Source organism: Canis lupus, chromosome 11 (assembly GCF_011100685.1).
Source record: "Canis lupus familiaris isolate Mischka breed German Shepherd chromosome 11, alternate assembly UU_Cfam_GSD_1.0, whole genome shotgun sequence".
In the NCBI taxonomy this organism is placed as follows: Eukaryota; Metazoa; Chordata; class Mammalia; order Carnivora; family Canidae; genus Canis; species Canis lupus.
This window is the reverse complement of record NC_049232.1, coordinates 3,889,652-3,905,745: the sequence shown is the minus strand read 5'-3', so window position 1 is coordinate 3,905,745 and position 16,094 is coordinate 3,889,652. Positions and strand designations below refer to the sequence as shown.

Below are 16,094 nucleotides of genomic sequence, written 5' to 3'. Positions count from 1 at the left end.
TTCAGTTTGGGGTGAGGAAAAAGTTTTGGGGTTGGATGGTTAGTGATGGTCGCACAGCAGTGTGAATGTATTTAGTGCCATTGAGCTGTCCACTTAAAAACTGTTAAAAGGGAAATTTTTATAATATATATCATATAATATATATATAATAAATATCATATATATAATATATATGATATATATAATATAATATATATCATATATATTATATTGTTGTGCCCAAGATTGTGAATCCGAGAAACCACCACGAAGCCGACACCAATGAGGGTTTATTTACAAGCTCAAGCTTGGGTCCAAGTATACTCCACACAGCAGAGCAGGGGCTTGGATCCTGAAGTGGGTTACAGCTGGGGTTTTTATGGGCTGGTCTAGGGGATTTTCAGAAGGGGTGAAGGAATTTTTTTCATTCCAATATAGGGGAAAGGGTGGGGGAGGTTCTTAAGATCTGATACGGGTTTCTCTGCTGAGGGCGTTCTGAGCTCTGTTGTCTTTCTGATATGGGATTCTCTGCCAAGGACACGCTGCAGTTTTTCCTGTAAAGTTCAGCTCTTATTCCCAGGGGCCTAAGATGGCTGTACTTGTGCTAATGCTAAACTTGAGGTGGAATGGCCTTAATTTTTCTTGGCCTAAAAAAAAAAAAAAAAAAAAAAAATTTCTCGGCCTCCACAATATGTTTTACCACAGCATACACACATACATTCCAAAGCTGTGTCCTTGTGCTGAATACAAAATGTTCCTCAGCCATGCTCTTATACTTGCTTATGTAAGACTGAGGATTTGATTTTCTTTTTAAGGTCCCAGTCCTGTTATGCCATATGTTGGCAAATTGAACTCCAATTTAAAAATTAAAAAAAAAAAAAGGTCCCAGTCCTGGAAAGCACACTTTCACCAGTTGTAAACCCACTTCCTCTGCCTCACGGGCATGCTTCTCAGCCTGCACATTGGACCAGAGGAGGTGGAGGAGGACCCCAGGACTTCAGTCTCTCAGGCTAAAGCATCATGCCCCACCTGTGCCACCTCCCTGACTCACCCAGGTGACAGCTACCACTCTTGGTGACAGCTGAATTCAAAGGGCTCTTTGCTCAGAAAACAGCCTGACAGTGACAGGTATCACTCTGAACATGCATTAAAGATTCAGAACAGGTTGAAACTTTATAGAGTGAAGCAGGGAGAGAGGACAGCCAGGACCTCCCAGCTCTCATCCTAGCTAACCTACCGTAGGGAGGTAAAGGGTCCTGATGGGGAAGTCAGGGAATCTTCTAGTTCCTCTTCCTCTGGACCTTGCCCAAGACCACGTGAATGTACTCTGGCTTGGACCCTGCCCTGCTTGGTAGCACCATATTACCTCTGCATTCAAATCCCTACAACATAATGAGTTGGAGTAAGGGTTACGAACTGAGGCAGTAAATCCATTTGTGGCCTTTATTAAACGCCTTCTATCTGGAATTGGAATATAACTAGAAACATATATTGAGGTCTTGCCATCCAGACAGCCCCACTTGCCTGTCTTCATCCTGGCCCCTCTGTCAACATCTCATCTGAGAGGGGGACACCAAGTATCGGATGCAAACTTCTTAGCTAGATCACTGTAATGGACATTTTTTTTTTTAAATAAGTGGACCTTCTGACAAGAGTAGGTCAGTCCTGGTATCCTTGCAGAGCTTGTTCATTTCAAATCTGTCTGCGTGTTCCAGGGCTCACAGTGACAAGGTCTGGGACCTGAGACCTTTTGTGGGAGATTCAAGGAAAGAGGCAAAAACAACACAATCTGAACAGGAACAGGAAAGCACTTGGGACTGGTTCAGCTCAGGCTTGAATTAAAACGTTCATTAAAGCTCTGAATTTCCTCTAAGCATTTGGCAGCAATTTCCACCCACAAATGGCTTACAGTATCACTTAATTTCCCTTTGGAACTTAGGAGAAAATAATGATGCTAAGAGTAAAATGAAATAATAGATGTGTAAGCACCTAGCTCAGGGCCTGGTATGATGTCAGCACCTGATTGATTTTGAAAAACAGTAATAATTTATTTCATTTAACCAGTTATAAAACATTTTTCTATCAACACTTAATAGCAGTTTTGAATGGGGATGTTAATTTGTCTGTTGGTTGCTTCCATCTCAAACACATGTGCCCCTGGGTGTGTGAGGGAAGGTATGCACAGAGCACCTACACCTATCACTTAACAGGAAGTAAACCTAGAGGGCTCGACTCAACTCTCTCTCCTAACCTCCAGAAATGGTAATGGTTCAGGAATGGGACAAGTCTAAGATTGAGCAACAGGATGAAAAAAATCAGATGAATCCATTCTTCCTCCTCCCCAGTCCTTGCATAATAGGATTAAACAACTTAAGGGTACAGTAGACCCTCTGGAAACATGACCAACTTATCTTATGGATTTAGGGAAAGAACTATAGCTTCCTTGCACATCATCTGGACTCTCAAGAGTGAAAGAGAATTGCTGGACCAAGACAACTGTATTGATGAAGGCTTGTTTTCTCATGAAACTTTACATGACAGGGCTTAGTTTTATAAGCCTAAATGAAAGAAGCTTGCCCAGTGGATGTTGAATTCCTCCTTATTCATAATTTGCTCAGCTTAATGGCCTGCTTCTTATGTCACCTGGGCCACCTGAAAGTTTTTACTTTTGATGTAGCCATTTGACTTTGAGCAGTAGCCCAGGCTTTGTTTCTTGGATGTTTTCAACATTACTTCTTTTTCTTGATCTTATTTTCTAAACACTGTTGCCCTAGATTCTACTCCACCCTGGAGCCCATTTTTACACTTTAAAACCGATTAGGTAATTTCTTTCCTTTGTTTGTTTTTGTTTCCTGACTTTTATGTTTAGTGGAAATGAAGCCTCATGTTAGCGTATGCCAGTGTCCTATGGCATGTTTCAGAAGCCTCTAGAATGACCTTAAGAGAATCTGCATCCAGAGAAGAAATACACTGCAATGAAACCATAACTTGTGCACGATCTGTACAGAAGACAGAAATGTCTGAATATGTTCAGATCTTCTCTCTTGATCACCAAAAGAACACTAATTTTCTAGGTGTAAGCCATCTTTCCCTAACCCACAGCTATGTCTCCCCTTCTCAGAACCACTTTAAGAAGAGATTAAAAGCTTCAATGAGAGGCTCTGGGCTTGGGCTGTAGCATATCCTCAACACTTAAGAACTTATAATCCTACTCAACCTCCATCTCCTGCTTGCCGAAGGCCACAATGTCAATGAAAGGTGAGACTAAGACCTTCCCAAGTCTTTTCTGGGTGTGCTCACAGCCCTACAGATGCACATGGCCTTTTAGATTCTCAGGAATAAGTCAGAACTTTTCAAACCCCCTGTGTATATCTTATTTCCCAGAGTTTCCTCTTAAGTTTCTGGCCAGGTTTGTTCACCCCAACTGGCATCAAAGCTTTAGGCAGCTGTGATGTCAAACAATTGCTGTTTATTGTTCTTGACAAACACCTTGGAGTTAGAGCTTTTCTCACAGTTTCAGGTCAGATCATGTAATTACAATATCATTTCTCTCACTAATTGTATTTTGTTTCAAAATATATAATTAGTTTTCATTAAAAATATATTCTTGGGCAGCCTGGGTGGCTCAGCAGTTTGGCACCACCTTCGGCCCAGGGCATGATCCTGGAGACCTGGGATCGAGTCCCACTTTGGGATCCCTGCATGGAGCCTGCTTCTCCCTCTGCCTGTGTCTCTACCTCTCTCTCTCTCTCTCTCTCTCTGTTTCTCATGAATAAATAAATAAAATCTTTAAAAATAAATGAATAAATAAAAATATGCTCTTTATGTTAAAATGTCACTAGTGATTTTTAAATGAAATAAATATTGAATATATTAAATATTGATAGATTGATAGACATAATCAACATAAACATTTCTTTTGGGTCCTCAATGATTTTTAAGAATGTTAAGGAGTTCTGATATCAAAAAGTTTTAACACTATCAGTTTAGCTGAAAGATTCTAAGTTTAAAGGATTTTTCCTCAAAACTTCAAAAACACTTCCACACTTCTTATATTCCATGTCATTGAAGAGAAGTGAGCATCAGTTTTATTCTTGTTCCTTTATAAGTTACCTCTTCTTTCTTCTTCAAAACTTTTATAATTTTAAGTGGTTTTTAGTTCTTAAATTTTACGACAATACACATAGGTAAAGACTTCTTATTCTTATCTATCCTATTTTGTACTCTATGAATTCTTTCTACTTTCACTCATTCTAAAAAGTTCTTAGTGATTATTCCTTAAAATATTTACTTATCAAAAAAAAAATATTTACTTATCTGCTTATTTTAATCTTCTCCTTTGAGGCTTCCTATATTTTTTTTAAAGATTTTATTCATGAGAGATACAGAGAGAGAGAGAGAGAAGTAGAGACACAGGCAGAGAGAGAAGCAGGCTTCATGCAGGAAGCCCAATGCAGGACTCGATCCCGGATCCCCAGGATCACACCCTGGGCCGAAAGCAGGCACCAATCTGCTGAGCCCAGGGATCCCCCGAGGCTTCCTATTTTTATCCAAATGTTAACACAGTTCCTTTTACTATTCATATCTCTTGACTTTTTGTTCATATTTTCTACCCTTTTATATTTTCCTAATCAATGGGCATTCCTAAAATAATCATATAGGGTTCATTTTTTTTAAAGATTTTATTTATTCATGAGAGACACATAGAGAGAGGCAGAGACATGGGCAAAAGGAGAAGCAGGCTCCATGCAGGGAGCCCAAAGTGGGACTCTATCTCTGGACCCAGGATCATGCCCTGAGCCAAAGACAGACTCAACCACTGAGCACCCAGGCATCCCATCATATAGGGTTCTAATTTATTTTTATATTTTTTTATCTTTATATTTTTGAGTTCTCATTGTATTCAATTATTTTCATCTCTTTCATTGTGAAACACAGCAAACATAGAGGAAAATACATAAAACATAAATATATAGCTTAACAAATTATTACAGAGTGAATACTCATATAATCACCCCCAAGATTGACTTCATTGGCATGTAACCTGTGCAACCACACAGGTTTAGAAGGGCACCATGCTTGGCCTGATGACCTGCCGTCATTGTCTTGATAGTCCTAATAGTTTTAAAAACAAGTAGTCCCATATCTCCATGTTGTATCGACTCTGCAATTCATGTAGCCCATCCTGACAACTGTCCATGTCAAGAAATAAACAATTGCCAGATGCCTGGTGGCTAAGTTGGTTAAGTATCTGCCTTCAGGTCAGGTTGTGATCCCAGAGTCCTAGGATCGAGTCCTGGATTGGGCTCCCTGCTCCTTTGGTAGCCTGCTTCTCCCTCTTTCTCTGCTTCCCTTTCTGTGTCTCTCATAAACAAACGAACAAACAATTGCCATACTTCAGAAGCCCCCAGCCTTTCCCTTCCCAGTTATAATCCTTTTCATCCCATGAAGATAAATCTATCCTGACTTTTATGGTAATCACTTCATTGCTCTTCTTATAACTTTACTACCTGTGTATGGTACATAGGTAGTAAATACTCAACACTACAGTTTAGTTTTCCCTGCCTTACTGAACACCTCATATTCTGACACATCATTATGATTACAGAAGCCACCAAAATATTATTTGTAAAAATTATAGGGAATGGAAATCCTGACAAGATGGCTAATTATCATAGGTCCTGCTTCCTCCCCCAAAACAAGTCTGAAGATGACATATAGAAAAGAGCCATGAGGGGCACCTGGGTGGCTCAGTGGTTGAGCATCTGCCTTTGACTCAGGTCATGATTCCGGGGTCCGGGGATGGAGCCCCGCATCAGGCTCCCTTCAGGGAACCTGTTTCTCCCTCTGCCTAGGTCTCTGCCTCTCTCTCTTTTTCTCTCTCTCTCTCTCTTTCTCTCTCTCTCATGAATAAATAAATAAAATATTTAAAAAGAAAAGAAGAAACCCATGAATGGAGCTAAGGAATTAGTGTAAAAAGAAAGGGACAAGCTATAATATCTCAAGCAGCATGTCACTGTATTGCACCTAATAGGGTACCTGCACAGGCAATTTTGAGCAAGCAATAACACAATGAATGTGTGTGATAAATGTTCAAGGAAAAGGTACCTGTTGCAACAAAAGCATATAATGGGGATTTGACCAAGCTTGAACTACCTGAGATCTTCCCAGGAATAATTTTTACTCTGAGGTCTGAGGAGTTAACTAAGGTAAGATCCCTGCTTTTGGAAGGAGCACATCATAGCTAAAGGATTCTAAGAAGACAGCATGTAGCAATCAGATGAACCCAGAGAGATAAACAGGGTCCAAATCAGACAGGGTTTATCCCAGCTGCAAAGATTTAAGATAGGTCAGTGACGTGATCCAATTAGGTTTTAAATGGTTATTTGAGTTGCAGAGAGTACACCGGCTGGGAAACAGAGAGGGAGAGACCCATTACATGGATATTTCAGTACTCCAGATGAGATATGCTCATGGCTTGTCTAGGCAGTGGCAATGAAGGTGGAGAGAAATAGATCAATTTGGATGATACTGAGAAATAGAATGGTCAGTTGTGGTTGTGGAGATTGAAGGCTAAAATATATCCGGATTAAGAACAATGCCCAATTCCTGACTTATGCATCTGGGGGGATTGTGGTGCCATCCACTGAACTGAGAAATCCAAAAGGGAGAATGTGTAGGGGGAGTCCCAGTGGTGAGCTTGGTACAGTTCTAGACGTGGTAATTTAGCTTTCCTTCAAGACATCTGATGGAGATGTTGAGCAGGCAGCGTGGACCGTAAGTCTCTCACATGGCTTCTAATCACACTTGGGAGTTTATCATTTTGAACAAAAGAAAAGGCACAAAAACAACATTCTCCTCGTGCACCTTTTTACTCCTATCTCCAGTTTCTAAGAAAATTAATGAAGCCACTAGCACTATTCTTACTAGGACAGTCCCATTCCTAGGCCATGACTCTATCTGAAGAGCACTGCAGTCTATAATCTCTGGTAAATAAATATTACCAATCCCTGGACATTAAATAATACTAGGGATCCCTGGGTGGCGCAGCGGTTCGGCGCCTGCCTTTGGCCCAAGGCACGATCCTGGAGACCTGGGATCGAATCCCACAACGGGCTCCCGGTGCATGGAGCCTGCTTCTCCCTCTGCCTGTGTCTCTGCCCCTCTCTCTCTCTCTCTGTGACTATCATAAATAAAAATAAATAAAAAAATTTTTTAAAAATGTAAAAAAAAAAAAATTTTAAAAAAAATAAATAAATAATACTAAATATAATACTACTAATTTAAAAAATAATAAATTTAATTCAAAACAATTGGGGGGAGCTCTTTAAAGAGCATTGTATAGATTCTGAGTTCTTATTATTGGCTGCCCATAATTGTATTGAACATGAATACTTAGAATGGTGATGAGACTGTTCTTACTAAAAGAGACCAATTATGTAGAAGAATATGACTTTCTACCTCAAAAACAGGTGCATCACTTTTCCTTAAAAGGCTGCAGATGTATTCTATATGAATATAATATGCACTAATCATTAATAATTCAAGAGTTCTAATCATACCATTATTCTAACAAAGTTTGATGACTTCCATAGCATGAGAGATCCATGCTTGAAAGATGGACATTCATTTTACCATCACAATGGGATGGGGGGTAAGCAATCTACCATGTCAGCACGTTAGCCAAGGTCAAGCCACCCTTCAAGCTTTCCTTTTGTTCTAATAGCATGTCTCTAATAGAAACATGCATTTCTCACTTGCTGTTTCTGCTTCTCCTTGCATAATACATTAAAATCTCTTAGCACCAATTATTAATTTATTAATTATCAACAAGTAAAAATCTGTTAAAAATGCCCAGAGGACAGGTCCTGTAGGTTCACAGCTGCAGATCCAACAAAGTTTATGAACTCATTGCCAATGAATTAGGAAGTGTCCATATGTTCAGAGGCCATTATCTGAACCAAAAATAAAATTTCTAATTATTTCCATCCATAAAATGTCCAGCAGAATGCCATGCTATGCTAATTTTAAAAATAGAGAGTAATGTAACAGATGTCTTGGGTGGGCTACTACCTAGGAGGAACAAAATCCTTCAGTGAAGGAAGCATTCTTTTTGGCATTATCATATTTCATGAGTTATGAACTCTTATTATCAAATAAGAAATAGAAGTGCTATATTGTATGCCCTCTCCATCCCAGACTCTGAACCAGGTTTTTCCCATAACATTTTGCTTAATTCTCACAACTTATGAGGTGCATATGACTTGCATTTTACAAAGGCAAATACTGAACACGTTATGAAACTTGCCCCAAGTCAAGAAGATAAGTAAAGAGCAGAGCTATAAATTAAAGAATGCCCGTCTTTGGACTACAGAAATACTACAGGAAATAATGATAAGGAACAACTAGTAACCTGCATATATTAGAAGTCTTAGAGGGAGAAAAAGAAATCATCCAATGACAAAAACATTCAATTGTTTTTCATCTCCAGTCAATTCTTAATCATCTCAGGAGACAGAAATCAGAAAAGACCTAAACCTAAGACCAAGAAATCTTAGGAAAACTTCCAAATTTGCTTTACCAATTCCTTTTCTTATTTGGCGTAAAAGAGGTTAGATTAGGTTGCAAAGAACTAATGCACAAAGATCTAACATTAACTTGAGTTACAGGGAGATCATAGTCAAATAAAATTGGAGTCAATGGTGCATGTAAGCAAATGACTTCAAAATTATTCCAATCTCCCTCTTTCTCTATGTCCAAACCAGGAATTAGACGTTTCCTCAAGACAGAAGAGCATTGAATAGTACCACATTTTCATAATGACTTTTTTTCTTGATCATTTTATCGTCAAAACCATTGCTTTAAAGTATCTCTGCTACAACTTTCATTTTCCCCCTCATTTTTTTGGATTTTTAAATTTTTTTTATTTTTATTTTATTTTATTTTATTTTATTTGCCTTTCCATTGAAACCTTGGCTTCATATACAATCTTTTCTTACAAAACTGAAGAATCCTCTGTTATGTAAACATACTGGTTCTGTGAGGGTGCTCTCTCAGGTCCTGGCCACTCTGAAAGTTATTTTATTCTGGGGCAGGTCACAGATCAGATGGAGTGGCCACAAGACCCCTTCCAACATCATCTCCCTGGACACCTTCTGGAATAGAAATGTGCCCAAGGTTCTCCCTATTTCTCCCTGATTCAACCACAAGACTTTTTTAAAGATTTTATTTATTTATTTGAGAGAGAGAGCATGCACAGGGAGAGGGAGAAGCAGACTCCCCACTCAGCAGGAGCCTAATGCGGGGCTCGAACCCAGAACCCTGGGATCATGACCTGAACTGAAGGCAGATGCTTCACCAGCTGAGCCACCCAGGTGTCCCTATCCAACCACAAGATTAATCCCTTCCCAATATCAGAATACAGGAGTCAGCTTTGAGTATCCCTCAACTGGATTCAAATGATGTTGTATCTAGAAGATATTCTTTAACCTGTGGTGAGGCATTTAGCAGTTTCCTATTTTCATTATAGATATTTTCCTCTGATATTTGATTCTTTTTATTTATGACTATAGTTTTCCAGAGAGAGGAATAAGGTAAACCTACTTTTATTTTATCATCTTTCTAGAAATTTCTCTCACTTGAATATTTAAATACCTGATAAAATAATTGAATATTCATCAAAATATTGATTAAATATTGTCTATTTTAAAAGGCAGAACTTTTGAATATCAAGAAAAGACACCAAAAATGCAAACACCTAAAACATCCTCTGACGGTCATTGTTGAGGTACTTACCTAAGCTTTGTTCAAGTGTGAACCTCTGACACAAGCTTGAGAAATCATGTCACTCACTCCCTCTTAACCACCGGCTTGCCGGGAGTACTGGTCTCTGTATCTTGCTAGGATCCTGCAGGAACACAGACATGAGGGTAACTATTCAAAATGCACATACACCAGTAACAACAACTGTTATGGTGAACAAGTAGGTAAATTAGTTTGAAGTGTGAGCAGGAACCACAAATGAGTGGTTTGCATGCCATCTAGTAAAGAATTACTTGATGAGCAGCAGCAATGAATTTCAGAGCATGAATTCCAAAGTTAGACACTGTTTATCAACTAAACTTGGACTACAGTATGAATCAGCCCCAAAACCACATGGCCTGGGTCACCAGATTATACCATGACCCTTGACACAATGGGCTACTCACTCCTCTATATGGCCCACAAATATCCATCCTTCTATCTGATCTTTTCCATTTCTGCCTATTGATGTTATCCATCCTTCCACAACTAACTCAAATGCTTTCTCCTCCAGGAAGTCTTTATCATCGCTTTCTCCAATCAAAATTAACCTTTCCCTACTCTACATCTCTATATCTCCATCCATTTGGTAATTATTACTCAGCACATACTATAGGCCAAGCCCTGTCTAAGGAGTATGATAGCCATACTTTTTCATACTTTTCCGTGCTGAAAAAGGCACAATTCTTGCTCTAGGAGCTCACCTTCAAGTAGACAATACAAAGCAACAATCAAAAATAATTTCACTTCAAGAGCAGTTTGATGCTGTGAAGAAAAGTTAAGCTAGGTAAAGGGTAAGATGAAGAGAACAACCCGGAAGGGTCAAGGAAGACCTCTCTGAGTAAGTGACATTTGGGCAGAGATGCAAACAGACTGAGAGAGTGATCTTGGAAGGTAAGAGGAGAGCTTCCCAGGCAAAGAGAAAGGTCTTGCAAAGGCCTCAAGGCCGGAATTCAATGCACAACTTATCTAAAGAGAAGTTAGAAGGCTAGCATTGCCTGGGGTGGGGCGGGAGGCATCAGAGTGGAAGGACACATTGAGTAGAGCCTTGGAGGCCATAATAAGGACCTCAGCAACTGTTGCTGGATACCTCATCTTCCTTCTCTTTGGTGAACTCCCACCTTCCCCTGTGTGGTTCTGCTGAATCTCCATCACGATGACCTGATTCCTGGCTGCAATGTATATGAGTAGGTCCAGCCTCTTCTCATATAGTCCACTGTGAGGAGGCGGTCATGTGGACTTGATCCAAGCAGGATCAAGTTTCAACAACTGCATTGCTACCTTGTCCCAGAGGCTGTCTGCGCCCCACTCACCACTGCCGATAGGAATCCTGTCAAGCAGTTCGTGCATAATCCAGATCCAAATTCTAATCCCAGCATCTGCATTTTGGGGTTACTTCTGAAACCAAATGTCACAGGTTGGGGCCGACCCTGAGGAGAATGACACGCAGGAGTGTTCTAGTGAGAGACACCTGAAAGGGGGAAGCAAGGATCAGAGTTGGCCCCAAGGAGAAGATAAGCCTCCATACAGTCTCACTGGTGGTCTCTGACCTTCCCAGAGGAAGTCTTGAGGCTGGGATGACTCTTCAGAGTTGAGTCTTAACACCCCAAAGGCCAATCAGTCCCTGGAGATGGGCCACTCTAGGGAAGGGGACACAACTCGGGCAAGGCAGTTCTCTTCAAGTGGAGCAACCTCTGTGAGGGTCTGACATCTGAGGACTTCTGTTGGCAGCCCACCCAGTACTGGAGGAGTAAGTCCTTCCTTCCCAATGGGATGCCTGAGTAACTGACCGTGGTGTTTATCACAGAAGCTATGACTAGCAGTAAATAATGGATTCTTAAGAGAGTGTTTTAAAACACATGTACATACACAATAAAAATGTCAGTGTTCAATTACTATGTAAATGCCTAAAAACCATCAACTATAAAACCCTCAATTCAACCTAGCATGTCCCTCATGTGTCACCAATACTGCTTATACATACATTTATAGGGTCACCGTTGGCTCTGGAAAGAATGCAATGCACGTAATTATAAGATGTCTAAAGCCAACCAGGGAATGGGGTAGAGGAAGACTGTGCAACTTCCCTCCTTAACTGAATAAAATCCCTTCTCAGCAATACCACCATCCGGCAGGGTAGAAGCACCAAATTCCGTCATGACTGTGACTGAAAAATACAAATGCCTCAGAACCAAAAAAATCTAAAGTCCACAACCAGTACCACCCCCAGTCCTTGGGCGGCCAAAGGCGCAGCCTTCAAAGTAGTTTGGTAGGAGGAGAGCTCCAGCTCTGTGGGTTCTTCCACTCAGCGCATCCTTTCGACTTTTCAAAAGGTCTGGTCTCCGTCAGAGCTCTTCCTTCACCTTTTGGGCATCTGGCGGTCTATCTGTAAAACAATGCGACTGTACTACTTGATTTCAAAAATTCCTTCCAACCTAAAATGAACTTGAGGACTTGCCATTTAAACCTGGGCGCTTTTTCACTCCATAAATCAATGAACCTTGTGATTGGTGTTTGAAAATGCATGTAGCAGCACCACCTAGCGGAAAGAAGGTAGTAGTACTCGCGACAATTAATATGAATGAACTGAAATTTCACAACGAGAAAGTAATTATGTAGAACATTCCAGTTAGGCTCTTTTAACTTTTTTGTAGATTGTGGGTCTCCTGGAGAAGCTAACAAAAATTATGGACTCTCCTAACACCCAACAATGCAAAAGGCACACATACCAAAATTCTATAATTTATAATTTCAAGGAATATGTGGCCTTCCCCAGCCCTCCCCATCATGCATGGGTCACAGTTGAAGATCCTTCACTGTACACGTTATTGGGAAAATGAAAAATGATCCTATAATCATCAGAAATCAATAAATGTAACAAATCTATGACTTTTTTCACATAACCATAACCCAAACTTCCTTTCTACTTACAACCAGCAGGAGGCAGAAAAGAATAGAACCTCCCTTTTTTTTTTTTTTTCTGTAGGCTACACACCCAACATGGGGCTTGAACTCACAACATGGAGGTCAAGAGTCACATGCTCTATCATCTGAGCCAGCCAGGGACACACTCCACTCCTTGCCCCTGGAAACTTCTGTTTCCTACTGCTTCGCGGGAAGGGTACCTGCTTGGCCAGTCATTTGCTTCCATCAACCTTGATTCTTCAGAGTGTGACAAAGATACAGGGGAGGCTGGAGAAATGAGAATCTACCAGTGGCAGTGTCCAGTAGTATCCAAGCCTGGGGTGAGATCCTGACCGCAGCCTTTTCCTAGGTCTAATTCCATCTCCCTCTGCCCATGTCCATACCTGATTCTTCAATCGCACTAATTCTGGGACTGTCTGATACTCTTCCAATAAATCCCCTTACCACTTTAAGTCAGAATGTGTTACTTACAATTAAGTAACCCCAAAGTTTGTGATTGATGCACACCCCAAATTCCTAAGGGTGACCAGAAAAGTAACTCTTCCTCAGTCCAACATATTTTATTATGTATTTATAATAGCACTTTTACTTAAATCAAAAGACCACAAAAAAAAAAAAAAAAAAAAAAGACCAAAAGCTAAAATTTCCAGAAGATGAGGCACATGGGTGGCTCAATTGGTTAAGTGACCCACTCTTGATTTTGGCTTAGGTCATGATCTTGGGGTTGTGAGACAAGCCCCATATTGGCCTCAGTACTGAGCATGGAGCCTGCAGAAGATTGTCTCTCTGCCCCTCACTGCTCACACACACACACTCTCTCAAAAGATAAACACATACATATATACATGTTTTTTTCAGGAGCCACATCTCTAAAGATGATCCAAGTATTGGCACATTATAGGTGCCCTTCCTCACCAGACGACCCTCCAAGAAATCATTTGTTGTGTTATTTCTCCCAACATTCCACACCAGAAATTAATACAGTCTCAAATCCTTTTTGAAACAAGACAGAGTATTTTACATATTTACATACTCACATAAGGGTTTCTGATAGTTAGCCAGGGTAAATTAAGAGTGGATGAAACATGTTCTTAGGAAAAATAAATTTTAACTATGGAATTGTTTTTTAAAAAATTATTGCCACATGGAAGAGAAAGAATCAACAGTAAAAACAGGTGTTTGCTTTTTAAACCCAAAGACTATAGGCCCAATTTTTTTTAAAAGATTGTTTTCCAAAAGCACCTGGGTAGCTCAGTTTTTTTGACTACCTGACTCTTGATCTCAGATCAGATCCTGAACTCAGGGTCATGAGTTTGAGCCCTGTGATGGGCTCCACATGGTATGTAGAGCCTACTTAAAAATAATAATAAAAATTTTAAAATTTAAGAAAATAAAGACTATTTTCCTGATTCAAAAATTGTTGTGCCCAAGATTATGTATCTGAGAAACCACCAAGGAGCCGACACCGATGCAAACACACGACGGTTTATTAACAAGCTCGAGCTTGGGTCCAAGTGTACCTGACACAGCGGAGCAGGGACTTGGACCCTGAGGTGGGTTCCAGCTTAGTTTTAAGGGCTGGTCTCGGGGACCTCTAGAAGGGCTGGAGCAATTCCTCAAGTTCTGTTTACATTTTGATATGGGGCTTTCAAGGGCATTGAGCTCTGTTCTCATTCTAATATGGGGCTTCCTGCCACTGGCTTGGGCTCTGTTCTCATTCTAATATGGGGCTTTCTAGGACGTTAAGCTGTAAGCTGTTTTCTTCCTGTAACTGAAGTAAGGTAAAGTTCAGCTCTTCTTCACAGGGGCCTGGGATGGCTGTACTTGTGCTAACGTTGAACTTAAAGTGGAATGGCCTTAATTTTCTCGGCCTCCACAAAATAAATTTGGAAGTGCCTGGGTGACTCAGAGTCAATTAAGCACCTGACTCTTGATTTCGGCTCAGGTCAAGATCTCAGAATCATGAGATCGAGCCCGGCTCTGGGCTCATGCTGAGCATGGAGCTTGCTTGGGATTCTCTCTCTCCCTCTCCCTCTGCTCTTTCTCCATCTCCTGCACACACACACTCTCTCTGTCTCTTAAAAATAAAATTAAAATTAATAAAGCTAAAAGAAAGTTTAACAAAATAAATAAAAATAAATTTTTTTAAATTTACCCAGGTATAGCTACAACCATTTCTATACCCAAATCATCCTGCTTAAGGAACCATATGCTCCACTGGTAGCTAAGTATATTTTAAAATAATGTAATATAATCATTCATACCCTTTCATCTAGTGATACCCTTCCTGGGTATCTGTCCTAATGAAACTATTTGAAAAAAAAAAAAAAAAAAGAAATTATTTGACATAAGAAAATGTTTACAATGGAAACATTTATACTATTTATTATAATAGGAATAATACTATACTATTTAGAATGGGAAAAAATGACTTATCTTATTATAATGAAATTTATTAAATATCATATACTCATTACTATGAATGAATCAGAAGTCTGCAATAGCATGGGGTAAACATTATCCTATAATTTTAAATGAAAATAAATAGAATAAAAAAAGAAAATAAATGGAATAAAATATTACACTATACTAAAAAGAGACTAGGTAAAATTCATATTCAAAAATGAATTTTTCTCATTGTTATTTTCTTTATTCCTCTAAGTAACTTCTTAAGCAATTATGTATTAAATGCCTACTAGACATTGTGCAAGAAAGTCTATAAAATTGAAAGATTCTCCAACTCCAGGGAGTGGATAGTCTGTGAAGAAGGGGGCAGGACATGAACACAAGCAATATGATTACTATAATGAAAATATGCAAATCAGGGAAAACTAAATCAGTACCTAAGAGTGGAATGTGGTTAAGTATATGTTTAATTTTTTCAGAAAATATCCAACTACTTTCTAAAGTGGTTCTATCATTTTACATTCCCACCATCATAGATGAGAAGTCCACTTCCTCCACATAGTTGTCAACACTTGGCATGGGGAGTCTTTTTTCATGATAGCTGCTCTAATAGATCACAATGATATGTCATGGTGGGTTTTAGCTTGCATTTTCCAAATGACTAATGGTGCTGAGCATTATTTTATGTATTTATTTGTCTTCTGTATATCTTCTTTGGTGAAGTATCTGTTCAAATGGCCCAATTCTCTAGTTGGGTTGTTTTTCTCCTTATTGTAGAGTTTTGAGAACTTCCTTTAGGTATTCTGGATGCAAGTCTTTTATTAAATATATGTCTTCTAAATATTCTCCTGCAGTGTATGGCTTGTGTTTTCACTCTCTTAACAGTGTCTTTTGAAGAACAGAAGTTATAAATTTTGATGAAGCCAAATTTATCTTTTTGCTCTTTTAAGAGATAGTGGATCTTAGAAATCTCTGCACAAAAA

The 16,094-nt window shown here is 39.5% G+C and overlaps 1 long non-coding RNA gene across 4 annotated transcripts in view; it reads right to left on the bottom strand.

The window, feature by feature from the left end:
* Positions 1 to 12,812, bottom strand: part of LOC119876791 — a 50,393-nt gene extending 37,581 nt beyond the window's left edge. The window contains exons 1-3 of one of the 4 annotated variants that reach the window (XR_005366508.1): positions 11,094 to 12,812; positions 9,775 to 9,886; positions 1,217 to 1,361 (exon numbers count right to left, since the gene is read on the bottom strand). This is a non-coding gene — a long non-coding RNA (uncharacterized LOC119876791). The remainder of the gene's footprint in view (positions 1 to 1,216; positions 1,362 to 9,774; positions 9,887 to 11,093) is intronic. The other 3 variants (XR_005366507.1, XR_005366505.1, XR_005366506.1) reach the window with 3 other exon arrangements.
* Positions 12,813 to 16,094: the final 3,282 nt, after the last annotated feature.